The 14601-nt window shown below is 38.4% G+C and overlaps 1 protein-coding gene across 4 annotated transcripts in view; it reads right to left on the bottom strand.

Annotated features, from left to right (window-relative positions):
- Positions 1-14601, bottom strand: part of RGS7 (regulator of G protein signaling 7) — a 592608-nt gene that overhangs the window by 501290 nt on the left and 76717 nt on the right. The window lies entirely within an intron of this gene.

Genomic DNA, 14601 nt, shown 5'->3' with positions numbered 1-14601 from the left:
GAGAGTGGCATGGACATATATACACTACCAAATGTATAATGGATGGCTAGTGGGAAGCAGCTGCATAGCACAGGGAGATCAGCTCGGTGTTTTGTGACCACCTAGAAGGGTGAGATAGCGAGGGTGGAAGGGAGCTGCAAGAGGGAGGGGATATGGGGATATGTGTATACATATGGTTGATTCACTTTGTTATACAGCAGAAGCTAACACATCATTGTAGAGCAATTATACTCCAATAAAAATGTTGGATAATAAAAAATAAGGGCAACAATTGAGGTGGTCACAAAAATCCTTTCCAGCTCCAGAATTCTATTCTACCCTTTATACCGGGAAGACAGCTGCTAAATAAGGACCAGCAGTCATGATGTTAATTGTAACCAAGGAGAGAAAAATAACCATTTAGTAATACTAGACCTATAGAAAAGTATGATAGTTGAGAGCAGAAAATAAAAAATGCTGTTTTCCCTGATTTTTACAGTGTGTTTGCACACTAAAAAAGAAAAAAATGAAGGTAATTTTCAGATTGAAATAAAAATAGTACATATTGCATATATACTATGTGGATGGGCCAGGGAAAATAACAGTTATTTTCAAAGGACAGGTGGAAAAAGGAATTTTCAAGTGAGATAAATTTAGCAATGCTAGGGCACATTTATATATCCTCAAAGTCTGAATTTCAGCCCTTCATATACAGGGTTACAGCCCACTTCCCTACTCCATTCATCATTCCCCTTTGCAATGCCTTGGTCATTCACACTATGCTAGGGAAGAAAAAGAGAAGGAAGCCTCCCTGGATGGATCCCAAGTACTGTAGACGCCACAGGAGAGATGCGTGTGTCTATGGCTAATGACCCATTGCTATAATTCTTAAAATATTTAAGGTCCCTGTTCAGCTGATGAGGACCCAGGCATTCTATGGCTCCTGGATGGAAACTCCAAAGCATCTCACTGTCAATCAAATAAACGAATATTTTATCTTAATAACTTCATGCCCTGGCAGCAATACTAACTGTGGGATTATGATCAAGGCATGCCATAGCCTCCATTCCCTCAGCTACGAAATGAAGTTATCCAGGCAGACAATCTTGAAGTTTCCACCAAGCTATTTTATCTCATAATACTAAGTAGATCAATGCAGTGGGTGTGGATTGACTTTCTCCCATGATGTCGCAAGAGATGGAAAGGTAAATGCAGTGTTTGGGGCAGGAAAGGATTAAGTAGACATAAACACACAAATAGAGCAGGAGATAAAGGAAAGACCCTAAGGTTATCAAGGCTTAATATTATACATGTCTTGACAGTCTGCAGCAAACCAGGAGGGGCCTGGAATGGTCCAACTGCAAGTTCCCACAGGTAATGTCCCCTAGCTAAACAAACAGCCCTCCTTATCAAGGAGAGCAGACACAGTACCTGCTTATCCCTGAATAGTGTGCTTCAGTTCCTTGCCAGCCCCTGGAATTATTCAAACAAGCCAATCACATCCTCCCATAGGAACCAGATATCACCCCAACCTCTTATTACTACAAAGGCTATCAACCACATTGCCTTCTTGTTCACTCTGTTCCAAAGTGCAGCCTTCACATGTTCTGTGTGGTAGTCTGTTCTCCTCTGCCAGGCTGTGAGTGTATATGCTTAATAAACTGCTTTTGATCTCATCTGTCCAGTTTCAGGTGCCATGTGTTCGGCCATCCCATAATCTTAGGATGGTAATCCCTCCCTCACCAATAGGTGAAGAGAAGGTAATCAGAACAGACCCATGGGCAAAGTTAAAGCATACAGTTGATTCTGAGTACCCAGAAGGTGGTTTGCTATAGGGTATCCAGGAAGCCAGCAGAGGCCAAGAAGATGCAGAGAAATTTTCCATAGGCAGGTGGAGAACAGCCATGGGTGGTGTTCCCAGAGGCAGTCCTACAAGATCAATATCTATCCTCAGGATGCAGAGTCAGGGCAAGAGGATGGGGTAGGGGGCAGGGCTCCAAGAAGAGCCTGAATCGGTTGGACAAGCGAAAGAAAGGAAGGATTTGGATGAGTTACAAGAACCGAAGCATAGGGTAACAAATATAAAAGAGTCAACAGCACACATGAGATGGACATTTAGTCTCAGGAAAAAAAACAGAACTGTGACTACTCAGATTGAAGTATGGGGTAAAATGATCCAACATTCAATTAATGTGTGACATTAGCATCCAGGTCACACAAATCCTGAGTCATCTGAGTACTAGACAAGAGCAATTTATATTCACCTCCCTCTTGATCCTCCCTGCCTTTCAATGTACAAGACAGCCTGGTTTCCAGGGGCTGGAATAGAGGTGATCTGTAGAGGGTGTCTGTGGAGAGCTCAAGGTTTTGTGAACCACAAAATTCAGAATTCTCTACCTAGGATTCCAGAGCCTCAGAGCCGCTTGCCATTCTTCTGCCTTTATCTCATTTAAATCATTGTTGTTCTGAGGATTAACACCAAATTTTTAAGACTGTTATTCACCTATTTTAGAAACTATTATGCGACTTCTATGCATAGATCTGGTTTCATGCCAGGTCTCCATGATTTCAGAATAATTGGAAGTGCCTCATTAAGTTTGTTAGCTAAACCCCAAGGACTGGGGAATTGCATGTTGTCAAGATCACACACTGACTCCATTATCTGATTTTTGAAAGTGGTTTTTATCGGGATTATCTTGGCTCCATAATTGGCTAAATCTCTCCATTCCTTTTCCTTTATTTAAAAACTCTCTCCAGTTCTTAGTCACTGATGAACACCCCATTTCTCGAGCCTTCTCATTTGGAGTCAGGCCTCTTTCACCTGAATGTTACCTTCCCTCAAGACAGAATAGAGAACTTCTGTGCAGTCTTCTGTACTCTTCCACAATTTGTGGAACCAAGGTCCATATCTGAAACATTCATTCAACTAATATTTATTGATGGAACTCCTAACATTTTTTAAACATTGGGTAGAAACTTCAGGGACATAGTGAAAAATAGAGTTTTATTTTAAGGAGTGTAAGCAAGTCTTTTGGATATATCGGGTTGGCCAAAAAGTTCATTTGGGTTTTTGGTACCACCTTATGGAAAAACCCGAGCGAACTTTTTGGCCAATCCAATAAAATGTGACAACAAAATCAGACAAATTCTTTCTTCCTTTTCCTCAAACCTCCTCAGATCTCAGATATAGCATTGTATTTATGGGAACAGCCCAATAATTCAGACCTCTGCTCTCTGTATGTGCCATGATTAAGTCAAGTCTGTGCTCCACTAATCCAACAAAACAGGAAATCATTGTTTCATTTTTCTTTACCTGGAGACTCTGCCCAAGAGCTTCTGCCTGTCTCCAGGCTGGACTGGGTGCTCACCAGACCACCTGCACAGCTGTTCTGCACCTGTCTTCAGACACTCTCTGAGGTTGGGACCTTGCTTCCAGGATCCCAGGTTCACCCCTTGTACCTTCCCCCGCTTTCCAGTATCTTCCTCAAAAAAGGATGCATAAAAGGTAGATTTGGGGCCTCTTGCCTGTCTGAAAATGCCTTTATTCCTTCCTCAACCTTTCACGGAGGGTGTGACTGGGATTAGAATTCTAGTTAGATGACTGTGACCAGGTCACACCATTGTTCTTCATAACTCTGAAGGGATTGTTCCATTAACTTCTAGAGGATCAGGTTGCTGCTAAGAAGACTGATGCAATTCCTATTCCCAGTCATTTGTTTGGACCTATTTTTTCTCTTTGGTGTTCTACAAATTCACAATGATTTGCCTTGATTTTTCTCTTTCAATTTCTGGTGCTGGCTGCTTGGCAGTTCTTCCCCTCTGGAGACTCATATTCCTTGGTTTGGGGAATTATTCTCACATTTCTTTGCCTATTATTCTCTCTCTATAGAAATTCTAGTAGACACATGTCAAAGCCCCAGCTTTCATATCTTTTCTCTCCAACTGTCAATTTGCTTCTTATTTTACTTCCTAGCAAAGTTCAACTTTCATTTAACTCTTCTATTTTTTTAGCCCCACATATTTTTAATTTCAAAAAGCTCTTTCCTGCTCTCTGATTTCTCTTTTTAGTATAGAATACATTGAAACTTCATATTATCTCTCTGAGGATATTATGAGATTTTTTTGAAGTGTTCTTTTTTCTACACTTTTTTTTTTTTGGTTTTCTCTGTTTACACTTTTTACAATTTTAATTTCAGTTTAAGTGTGTGCTTTTTTTTCTGAGTCTGAAATATTTCTAAGATTATTTCCTGTCATTCATATTTAAAGATAAAATGTTAACACGTTGATTGGACCTGTGTATTGGTGGTCTTGCCAGTTGGTGGTTGGACAATCTGGCAGTGAGAGGCATTTTTATTGGCACCTCCCCTCCCCAAAAGTCACTGCCTGGTGGCCTTTTCTTCTCTCTTGCAGAAGAGACTCATCAGAGTTCCTGCCTGCCATTTGGCATTCCAAGACCAGAGTAAGGAAAGGAGCTGGGATTCCCAATGTTCAATGTGCAGACTCTGGTTTAATTCCCCTCAAGCCCTGTGCCTCTCCTTACCCCAGAGCAGGGTTTCTCAACCTCAGCACTGAGGACATCTGGGGCTAGACAATCCTTTGCTATGGAAGGCCATGCCGTGCATTGCTAGACTGTTTAGCCTCTAACCACTAGATGCCAGAAGCCTCCTGAAGTTGTGACAACTAAAAATGTCTCTTGATATTGACAAACATCCCCAAGAGGGTGGGGAGCAAAACAGTCCCTGCTTGAGAACACAGGCCTGCAATGTGCCTGAGCTCCCTGAGGTAACAGTTTCTCCAGTCTGTTTTTCCAGCTGTAGACTTCTAGACTTCTATAGAAGCAAAGGTAGGAGTCGTTTCCTGACACTGTGGGGTATAGGAAGGAAAGTGAAGGTTTAAATGCTACACATGGATGGATTTTCCTGTAGTCTTGCCCTGTACTTTATCCTTGCTGTCTGTGGTACCTGAAGCCTCCAATCATGTTGCCTTTCTGGGAATCTGTGGTGTTGCTTGATGACATCTACAGGCATAAGTTACTAACAGCTTTATCTCACTGCTAAATCAGTCTCCACTCCTCCAACCTCTTTACATATTCCAAAAATGTGTGGACACCTCTAGCCCACTCCTGATTTCCCTCCTTCCTCTTCACTGTTGAACTTGATTTTTATGCCTTACACTAGCATTTAAGTGGACTTTTAAAAGGGAGCTGAGGTAAAACAGGTGTTCAAAGCTCCATGCTCATCTAGAAACCTGTACTATTATTTTAAAACTTTAATTCTTTGTTTAGATAAATATATAAGAAATTTCTTCAGTAGTTATTCTAGAGATTATATAGACTAATTATATAGAGTGATATTTACCATCCCTGTCATTTTTGTTCCTAACTCAAATCAACTATCTCATGTTTCCAGGAGATTAGCTTTAATACTTTAAGGAAAATGGAAGAGTTAACAGAATCTCGGGCCTCTTTTTAAAAAATTGTCTTTTGCAACAAGCCTAAAAGCCTCAGCTGAACATGGTAGGAGGATTATGGAGGTGACACTCTAGTCCAATGATGCTTTTTGTGGAAACATGGGTAGACACCTCCTAGTGGACAAACACAATGACTGAGGATGCCAGCAAGTAAAAATAAACCTGAAAGAAGACTGGGTTCAACCACACATTTCATTCCCAGGGGTCCTCAAGCAAGGGCTCCTGCCGAGTCATGTATTTTTATCTTGATATATTCTACTAGGTGGGAATGGTAATACAACAGTCACATAATTTTCCAAAGTTTTTTCCAAGAATAATTGCCAGAAATATGTATTCAGCTTGTCTGTTTATATGCCTCTGGTCAGATTTAGAAAGCAAGGAAAAGGGAAAAGAAAAGATTGAGTGAGAGTAATTGAAAAAGAAAGAAAAATAAAAGGGAAAGAAATTTAAAAAGAACGAAAAGTGATTCTGACAACAAAGGGGAGATCTGCTATTCTTTGAACCATAAGTACACTTCCTCTATCTAAATGCATCATAGGTATCCCAGATGAGACCTGTCCCGGTTTCAACACTTAATCTATGGATTTTCCAGTAGAAATTTACACTACTGCCTGAACAATACAAGAACAAATCCTGCATTGTAAATCATTCTAGCCATTTAGGGCCATGGACTCAAAAGTAGTTGGCAAACTTAGGTCGTTATGAAGCTGAATTAAAAACAGCTCATGCTTTCTGAACATCTTTACTTTCGGCAGTGCATTTATCAGCAAGCGAAATGACTTGGATAGCACATAGGAACAGATATGTTGTTTTTTAAATAAACTTGAAGACCTTGAATGTTATGAAATCTTAGTTAATTCATCTCAATTCCTTCAGAACTGGTTTAAGCCTCACCTTCTCTGGGAGGCCTACTGTGCCAGCCCTGCCTGACTCCACTGATGAATGCCTGCCCCTGTCTGCTCGAGTACTCTCAAGGGTCCTAGCTTTAAAATGGCAGTCCCTCTCCCACAGGGCCAATTCCCATTGAAATTCTCCATTTCGGTGGGCAGAGTAGAATAAGGCTAAGGACACTCCTATGGCACAAGCAAATTTGTGTCCTTGGCCTAACTAGCACCATATTTAAAACTGGACACATGGTACAACAGAACTGCATTCCTTCCATCTATCTCAGGGTGCAGAAATATTCCTCTTTTAATGATCTTGGGGTTATTTGTTTTTTGTACTGCAAGTCTTACAAGGATAAAACTTAATCCTAAATCTACTTAAACTTCTTTATTTTAACAGACAAAATTTAAGCCATGTTCTCATGGCTTACATGAAACCTAAAGCAATTTTTTCCAACCTGGTAGCCTTGGAAAGTGTACTGATAGCTCAAAGATCAAGTACCTGTCTGAGTAAAGAAAACTTTCAAGTTTTAACGTAGTTTAAAGAAACTTTAACACAGTTTAAAGAAAACTCCAATTGAAGCTATAGTGAATCTGCTTTTCACTCGTCAGGTAGGTTACTGGCCTAGGTCATGAGAACTACAGAAGACCTGACATTCAGAAGTAACATTCAGTTCAGAAGTAACATTCATAGAAATAAAACTCCCTGTTCAGACATTTAACGTCCCTTTTGAATTCTGCATGGCTCCTATTTTAAATATCACTACAGTGGCTGAAACATTCATCATTTCACTTCTGACCTATGTGGAAAATTAACCTGTATCTTTTCTGCTGGTGGAAAATAACCTGGCTAAAATGTTTCTTTTAAAATGTAAATTTAAAAGTCCAAAATTGTAAATAGATTTTATAACCTTTAAAATTATTTTGATCCTTACCCAAAGATGACCTCAGAGCTTCCTGATGAGCTTGATTAGAGAGACAAGTAAAGAATCTTCCCTGAATTAACATTTTTGTATCTCAAAATGTTAAAAAAAAAAAAAAAGGAAATCAGATGTAGAAATCTGTTTGGGTATTCCCATAGTCCAAACAATTCCCATCAAATGCATTAAGACTTGCCAATATCTTCCCATAGCAGAATTTGCCCATCACCTCTTGCAATGGCCTACTCAAGGTCATGTGATCTCACTCCTGCTGACCTCTACACATTATTTCCCACAGCTTTCCCCTCACTGGCTTCCTGCCACCCTCAAACACACCAGAATTATTTTGTTTGTTTTTTCACCCTAGAATGCTCTCAACTGTATTTTACCATGGCTAACGATTTCTGCTCAAATTACACTAATCTCATATAAGCATTCCTTGAATACCCAATCTGAAAAGAAGTTCCTAACCCCATCCACATAACCAGTCTTTCTCCAGATCTTTCGTCAAGGTTGAGGCCTTTAATCAATTTTGAAAAATTCTCACCTACTCTCTCTTCAGATATTTCTTTTCTCTCTGCTCTTCTCCTCTTTTTCCATAGGTTCTAATTACCTATGATTAGACCACTTTGAAAATGTCCCCATGTTTCAAGTAGCTTGTTTCATTTTTTTTCCTCTTTTTTTCTCTTTATTTTACAGTTTGGATCATTTGTTCACTTTTCACGTGTTCAGGTTTCCTGATCCTTTCCTCTATCTATTAAGTTCATCAAGAAATTTTTTTTATTTTTGTAGTTTTCATTTCTAGCATATTCTTTGGCTCCTTTTTTTATAGTTTCTATCTCTCTGCTGAAATTTCCTGTATGTTTACATATTTTGTCCACTTTTCCACTGATCCTTTAACATACATATCATGGGCTTTTTAAAGTCTGCCTGATAATTCCAGTCCAACCCTTAGTCCGCTTTTATTGACTATATCCTCTCTCTTGACTTCGAGCCATATTCCTTATATCTTTGCATACTTCATGTATTTTTACTGTGGTTGAGATATTGTTAGTAAAGTAATATTAGAGACTAAAGTAAATAATAGTACTTCCCAAGAAAGGATACACTCCTACTTCTGTCAGTGCTTAGTTAGGATAATCTGTAGTTGAGATGTGTCTGGGCTAAAGTTTTGCTTTAGTCAGATTTAGTTATGCACTGGCTTCAAAAGTTCAAAGACATGATCAGGACCTTCCCTTCAGCAAGACTGGGCCATTGGCAAGTCTCTAGAAATACTGTTCTTCTTTGGCACTCAGCCACCAAATTTTCAAGCTCTGAGAAATCTCTACCTACTTTTCAGTACATCTTCCAGTTTGTTTTTTTGGTCTCTAGGGAGTTATCTTTCTTCTCCAGTCCCACTTACAGCTTTCTGCACCTCAAGATATCCCTCTTAGCACTAATACCTGACCCCTAGCCTTCAGAAGGCTTTTACAGTACATTCTGTGAAGTACCTAATTACTCTAGTGAGACAATCTCAGCTTTCCTGCCCCACTCCCAGCCATTAGGGGGCTACTATAGTATACTTGACGATGGTCTAAAATGCATGAGAGAAATTTGTCTTATCTCCTGCCCTATCCCTAGCCTTCAATAGTCTTCCACCTTGTATTTAAGAAAGACCTCTCATATCTCAGGGATAAATTAGTTCAGTAAACTTGTTCTGATGCCACTATTTGGCACTGTACCTCTGCACATTTGGTGAAGGTCCCTGGAAAAGAGTTGGCAGATGGCAGCAGATATGCTGTGTCTGGAGCTCTTTGGAATTCTAATCCTTCATGCCTACTCACATGCAACTGTCAAAAGTTAAGCTGGTTTCTCTTTATCCTTCTGTCTATGGTAGATTTTTCCTCTCCTATTAATCAACCAAGAATGAAAGCAACTATGGGTCTCCCCTCTCACAGGAACAGCTTGTCATTTTCTGAAATTTAGTTAATTTGGCTTTCTCTTCATACTCAGCTCTGATGGATTTGGAAGGTTATAATACTATAGAGTATCAACTTTGACTTGATGTCAAAGTTAGTGTGGGAGTGATAATGTCAAAGTTAGTGTGGGAGTGATAGTCTCTTGTAACTTCCTACATGCATCCAGAAATCTCCTTCATCTTTATATTTTCAGCATCTGGACTGGTGCTGATACTTGGTAGCCACTCAAACTTTTATTGAATGTGTAAAATGAGGAGAGTGGTATTAGACACCAAATTGGTTGTATTAACCAGACACCTAACTGGACAAAGATTAATTAAACTAAACTTCCCCTGAATTTTTTGAAGAGGCAAAGACTACACAAATAACAGAACTATTTAAATAATTTTTAGTAATGATGCCATTCTAAGGCAACTTTGCACCCAGAACTAATATTATTTATTATGATTTTGTAACATGGATATCTGAAGAAATTTTACAGATGAAGAAACATCAATGTAATCTATGCAGATATGATTATGACATTAACTGAGAAGGCTCAAGAAACTCTAATGTATTTAAGTGGAAAATATAGAAATTAAGTTAGAAATTTTTTAATGGATGGTTTGAACTTTTCCAGGTTTAAAATGAATACAATTATATTACTAATAAAACCTCATTACTGCCCATGGAAATGCCCTGTGGTTACATTCAGTATCTCCTCCCAATCTCATGACTGACAATGGAAAATTGCAAGCTTAGGTTTCCCCTGGTTTATATTAAGCTGAGAAATTATACTAAATTATCTGTATCACTGACTTTCTAAATATGTTCTTTCAGATCATATCACAACCAGAGCACTGAGAAGACCTTACCTTATACAGGATGGATTGATTATTCAAGTTAGCTCTGGCAAAGTAGATGTGCTCCTATTTTATCTGGATAGCAACTTCATTTTACCGACACAAGTGAGAAGTAAGGGTAAGAACAGTATACTATGAGTGTACTTATGGTATCTGATTACCATAGGTAAGGCAGAGCTGGCTCAGCAGAACAGTTTTTCAGACCTCCCTCACCATAAAGACTGAGTATAGCTGAAAATTCAGCTCTGGGTGAAGAAACAGAATGGATTATTAGAAAGACATTTCAGAAGTGGCCACAGTCGTACATTAAAGCCACAGTCCTGGACTGTGCTTTGACCCAGGACAGACAAGACTTTGCTCAGTACCTACTAATTCATATGATGACCCAAGGAAGTTGTCTATTTTTTCAATTTGAGGAAAGGTGATATTCAGTAGGAAGAGTTTATGCAATTAGTTATTTGCTTCCTTAAAAACACGTTATAACTAACCCCTAACAGGATACTTGTTTATACATTCTTAGGCTCGGTCACCTTGGGAGTATGCTAGCTTCCTATTTGCAACTTAATTTTTTTTTTTTTTTTGCGGTACATGGGCCTCTCACTGTTGCGGCTTCTCCTGTTGCAGAGCACAGGCTTCGGACGCACAGGCTCAGCGGCCATGGTTCACGGGCCCAGCCGCTCCACGGCATGTGGGATCCTCCCGGACTGGGGCACAAACTCGTGTCCCCTGCATCGGCAGGCGGACTCTCAACCACTGCACCACCAGGGAAGCCCGCAACTTAATTTCTTGAGGATAATTTTTTTAATTTTTATTTTACATTGGAGTATAGTTGATTAACAATGTTGTATTAGTCTCAGGTGGACAGCAAAGTGATTCAGTTATACATATACATGTATCTATTCTTTTACAAATTCGTTTCCCAATGTAGGTTATTACAGAATGTTGAGCAGAGTTCTCTGTGCCATACAATAGGCCCTTGTTGGTTTTCTATTTTAAATATAGCAGTGCATGCATGTCAATCCCAAACACCCAATCTATCCCTCCCCACCACCCTTACACCCTGGTAACCAGAAGTTCATTCTCTAGGTCTGAGTCTGTTTCTGTTTTGTATATAAGTTCATTTATATCATTTTTTTAGATTCTGCATATAGGCGATATCATATATTTGCCTTTCTTTGTCTGACTTACTTCACTTAGTATGATAATATCCAGGTACATCCATGTTGCTGCAAATGGTATTACTTCATTCTTTTAATGGCTAAGTAATATTCCATTGTATGTGTACCACATCTTCTTTATCCATTCATCTGTCGATGAACATTTAGGTTGCTTCCACGTCTCAACTATCATAAACAGTGCTTCAATGAACATTGGGGTGAAAGTATATTTTCAAACCAAGTTTTTCTCTGGATATATGCCCAGGACTGGGACTGCTGTATCATATGATAGCTCTATTTTTAGTTTTTTAAGGAACCTCCATACCATTCTCCATAGTGGCTGTACCAACTTTCATTGCCACCAACCGTGTAGGTGAGTTCCCTTTCTCCACATCCTCTCCAGCATTTGTTTATAGATTATTTGACCATGGTCATCCTGCCTGGTGTGAGGTGATATCTCATTGTAGTTTTGATTTGCATTTCTCTAATAATTAGTAATGCTGAACATCTTTTTATGTACCTATTGCCCATCTGTATGTCTTCTTTGGAGAAATGTCAGTTTAGGTCTTCTGCCCATTTTTTGATTGGGTTGTTTGTTTTTAAGGTATTGAGCCACATGAGCTGTTTGTAAACTTTGGAGACTACTTCTTTGTCAGTCACATCATTTGCAAATATTTTCTCCCATTTTCTGGGTTGTCTTTTCATTTTGTTTATGGTTTCCTTTACTGTACAAAAGCTTCTGAGTTTAATTAGGTCTCATTTGTTTACTTTTGTTTTTATTTCCATTACTCTGAGAGACTGATCAGAAAAGATATTGCTGCAATTTATGTCAGTGTTCTATGTTTTCCTCTAAGACTTTTATAGTATCTGATCTTACATTTAGGTCTTTAGTCCATTTTGAGTTTATTTTTGTCTGTGGTATTGAAGAGTGTTCTAATTTCACTTTTTGACATGTAGCTGTCCAGTTTTCCCAGAACCATTTATTGAAGAGACTGTCTTTTCTCCATTGTATAGTCTTGCCTCTTTTGTTGTAGATAAATTGACCATAGGTGAGTGGGTTCATTCCTGGGCTTTCTATCCTGTTTCACTGATCTATATTACTGTTTTTGTGCCAGTACCATATTGTTTTGATTACTGTTGCTTTGTAGTATAGTCTGAAGTCAGGGAGCCTGATTCCTCCAGCTCCACTATTCTTTCTCAAGATTGCCTTGGGACTTCCCTGGCAGTACAGTGGTTAAGACTTCACCTTCCAATGCAGGGGGTGTGGGTTCAATCCCTGGTCAGGGAGTTAATATCCCACATGCCTTGTGGCCAAAAACCAAAACATAAAACAGAAGCAATACTGTAAGAAATTCAATAAAGAGTTTTAAAATGGTCCACATCAAAAAATCTAAAAAAAATTTAAAAAGAAAAAAAAAGGTCCCTTTGGCTACTCAGGTTCTTTTGTGTCTCCATACAAATTGTAAGATTTTTGGTTCTAGTTCTATGGAAAATGCCACTGGTGATTTGATAGGGATTGCATTGAATCTGTAGATTGTCTTCTGTAGCACAGTCAATTTGACAATACTGATTCTGCCAATCCAAGAACATGATATATCTTTCCATCCTTTTGTGTCATCTGTGATTTCTTTCATCAGCATCTTATAGTATTCAGAGTATAGGTGTTTTGTATTCTTAGGTAGGTTTATTCCTAGGTATTTTATTCTTTTTGATGCAGCAGTAAATGAGATTGTTTCTTTAATTTCTCTTTCTAATCTCTTGTTGTTAGTGTATAGAAATGAAACAGACTTCTGTATATTAATTTTGTATCCCACCAATTTACCGAATCCACTGATGAGCTCTAACAGTTTTCCAGTAGCATCTTCAGGATTTTCTATGTATAGTATCATGTTGTCTACAAACAGTGATAGTTTTACTTCTTCCTTTCCAATTTGGACTCTTTTTATTTCTTTTTCTTCTCTGATTGCCATGGCTAGCACTTCCAAAACTATGTTGAATAAAAGTGGCGAGAGTAGACATCTTTGTCTTTTTCCTGACCTCAGAGGAAATGCTTTCCGCTTTTCACTGTTAAGAATGATGTTAGCTGTAGGTCTGTCATATGTGGACTTTATTATGTTATGTTTCTTCCATGCCCACTTTCTGGAGGGTTTTTACAATAAATGGTGTTGAATTTTGTCAAAAGCTTTTTCTGCATCTATTGATATGATCATATGGTTTTTATTCTTCAGTTTGTTGATGGGGTGTATCACAGTGATTGATTTGCGGATACTGAAAAATCCTTGCATCCCTGGGATAAAGCCCACTTGATCACTGTTTAAGATCCTTTCAATGTATTGTTGGGTATGGTCTGCTAGTATTTTGTTGAGAATTTTTGCATCTATGTTCATCAGTGATATTGGCCTGTAATTTTCTCTTTTGTGGTATCTTTGTCCGGTTTTGGTATCAGGGTAATTGTGGCCTCATAGAATGAGTTTGGGAGTATTCCTCTGCAATTTTTTGGAATAGTTTCAGAAGGATGGGTGTTAACCCTTCTCTAAATGTTTGATAGAATTTGCCTGTGAAGCCACCTGGTCCTGGACTTTTGTTTGTTGGAAGTTTTTTAATCACACTTTCGATTTCAGTACTTGTGATTGGTCTGTTCATATTTTCCAGTTCTTCCTGGTTGAGTCTTGAGAGATTGTACCTTTGTAAGAATTTGTCCATTTCTTCTAGGTTGTCCATTTTATTGGCATATAGTTGATTGTAGTAGTCTCTTATGATTCTTTGTATTTCTGTGGTGTCCACTGTAACTTCTTTTTCATTTCTAATTTTACTGATTTGAGCCCTCTCCCTTTTTTTCTTTATGAGTCTGGCTAAAGGTTTGTCAATTTTATTTTTTCAAAGAACCAGCTTTTAGTTTCCTTGATCTTTTCTATTGTTTTCTTTGTTTCTATTTCATTTATTTCTGCTCTGATCTTTATGATTCCTTTCCTTCTGCTAATTTTGGGTTTTGTTTGTTCTTCTTTCTCTAGTTGCTTTAGGTGTAAAGTTAGGTCATTTATTTGTGATTTTTTGTTTGCTTATTTCCTGAGGTAAGATTGTATTGCTATAAAAGTCCTTCTTAGAACTGCTTTTGCTGCATCCCATGGGTTTTGGATCGTTGTGCTCTCATTTTCATTTGTCTCTAAGTATTTCTTGATTTCCTCTTTCATTTCTTCAGTGATCCATTGGTTATTTAGTAGCATATTGTTTAGCCTCCACGTGTTTGTGATGTTTTACAGTTTTTTTTCCTGTAATTGATTTCTAATCTCACAGCATTGTGGTCCAAAAAGATGCTTGATATGATTTTAATTTTCTTAAATTTACTGAGGCTTGATTTGTGGCCCAGCATGAATCCTGGAGAATGTTCCATG

This window comes from Tursiops truncatus, chromosome 1 (genome assembly GCF_011762595.2).
Source record: "Tursiops truncatus isolate mTurTru1 chromosome 1, mTurTru1.mat.Y, whole genome shotgun sequence".
Classification (NCBI taxonomy): Eukaryota; Metazoa; Chordata; class Mammalia; order Artiodactyla; family Delphinidae; genus Tursiops; species Tursiops truncatus.
The sequence above is the reverse complement of the archived record's forward strand: the minus strand, read 5'-3'. Positions and strand labels throughout refer to the sequence as shown.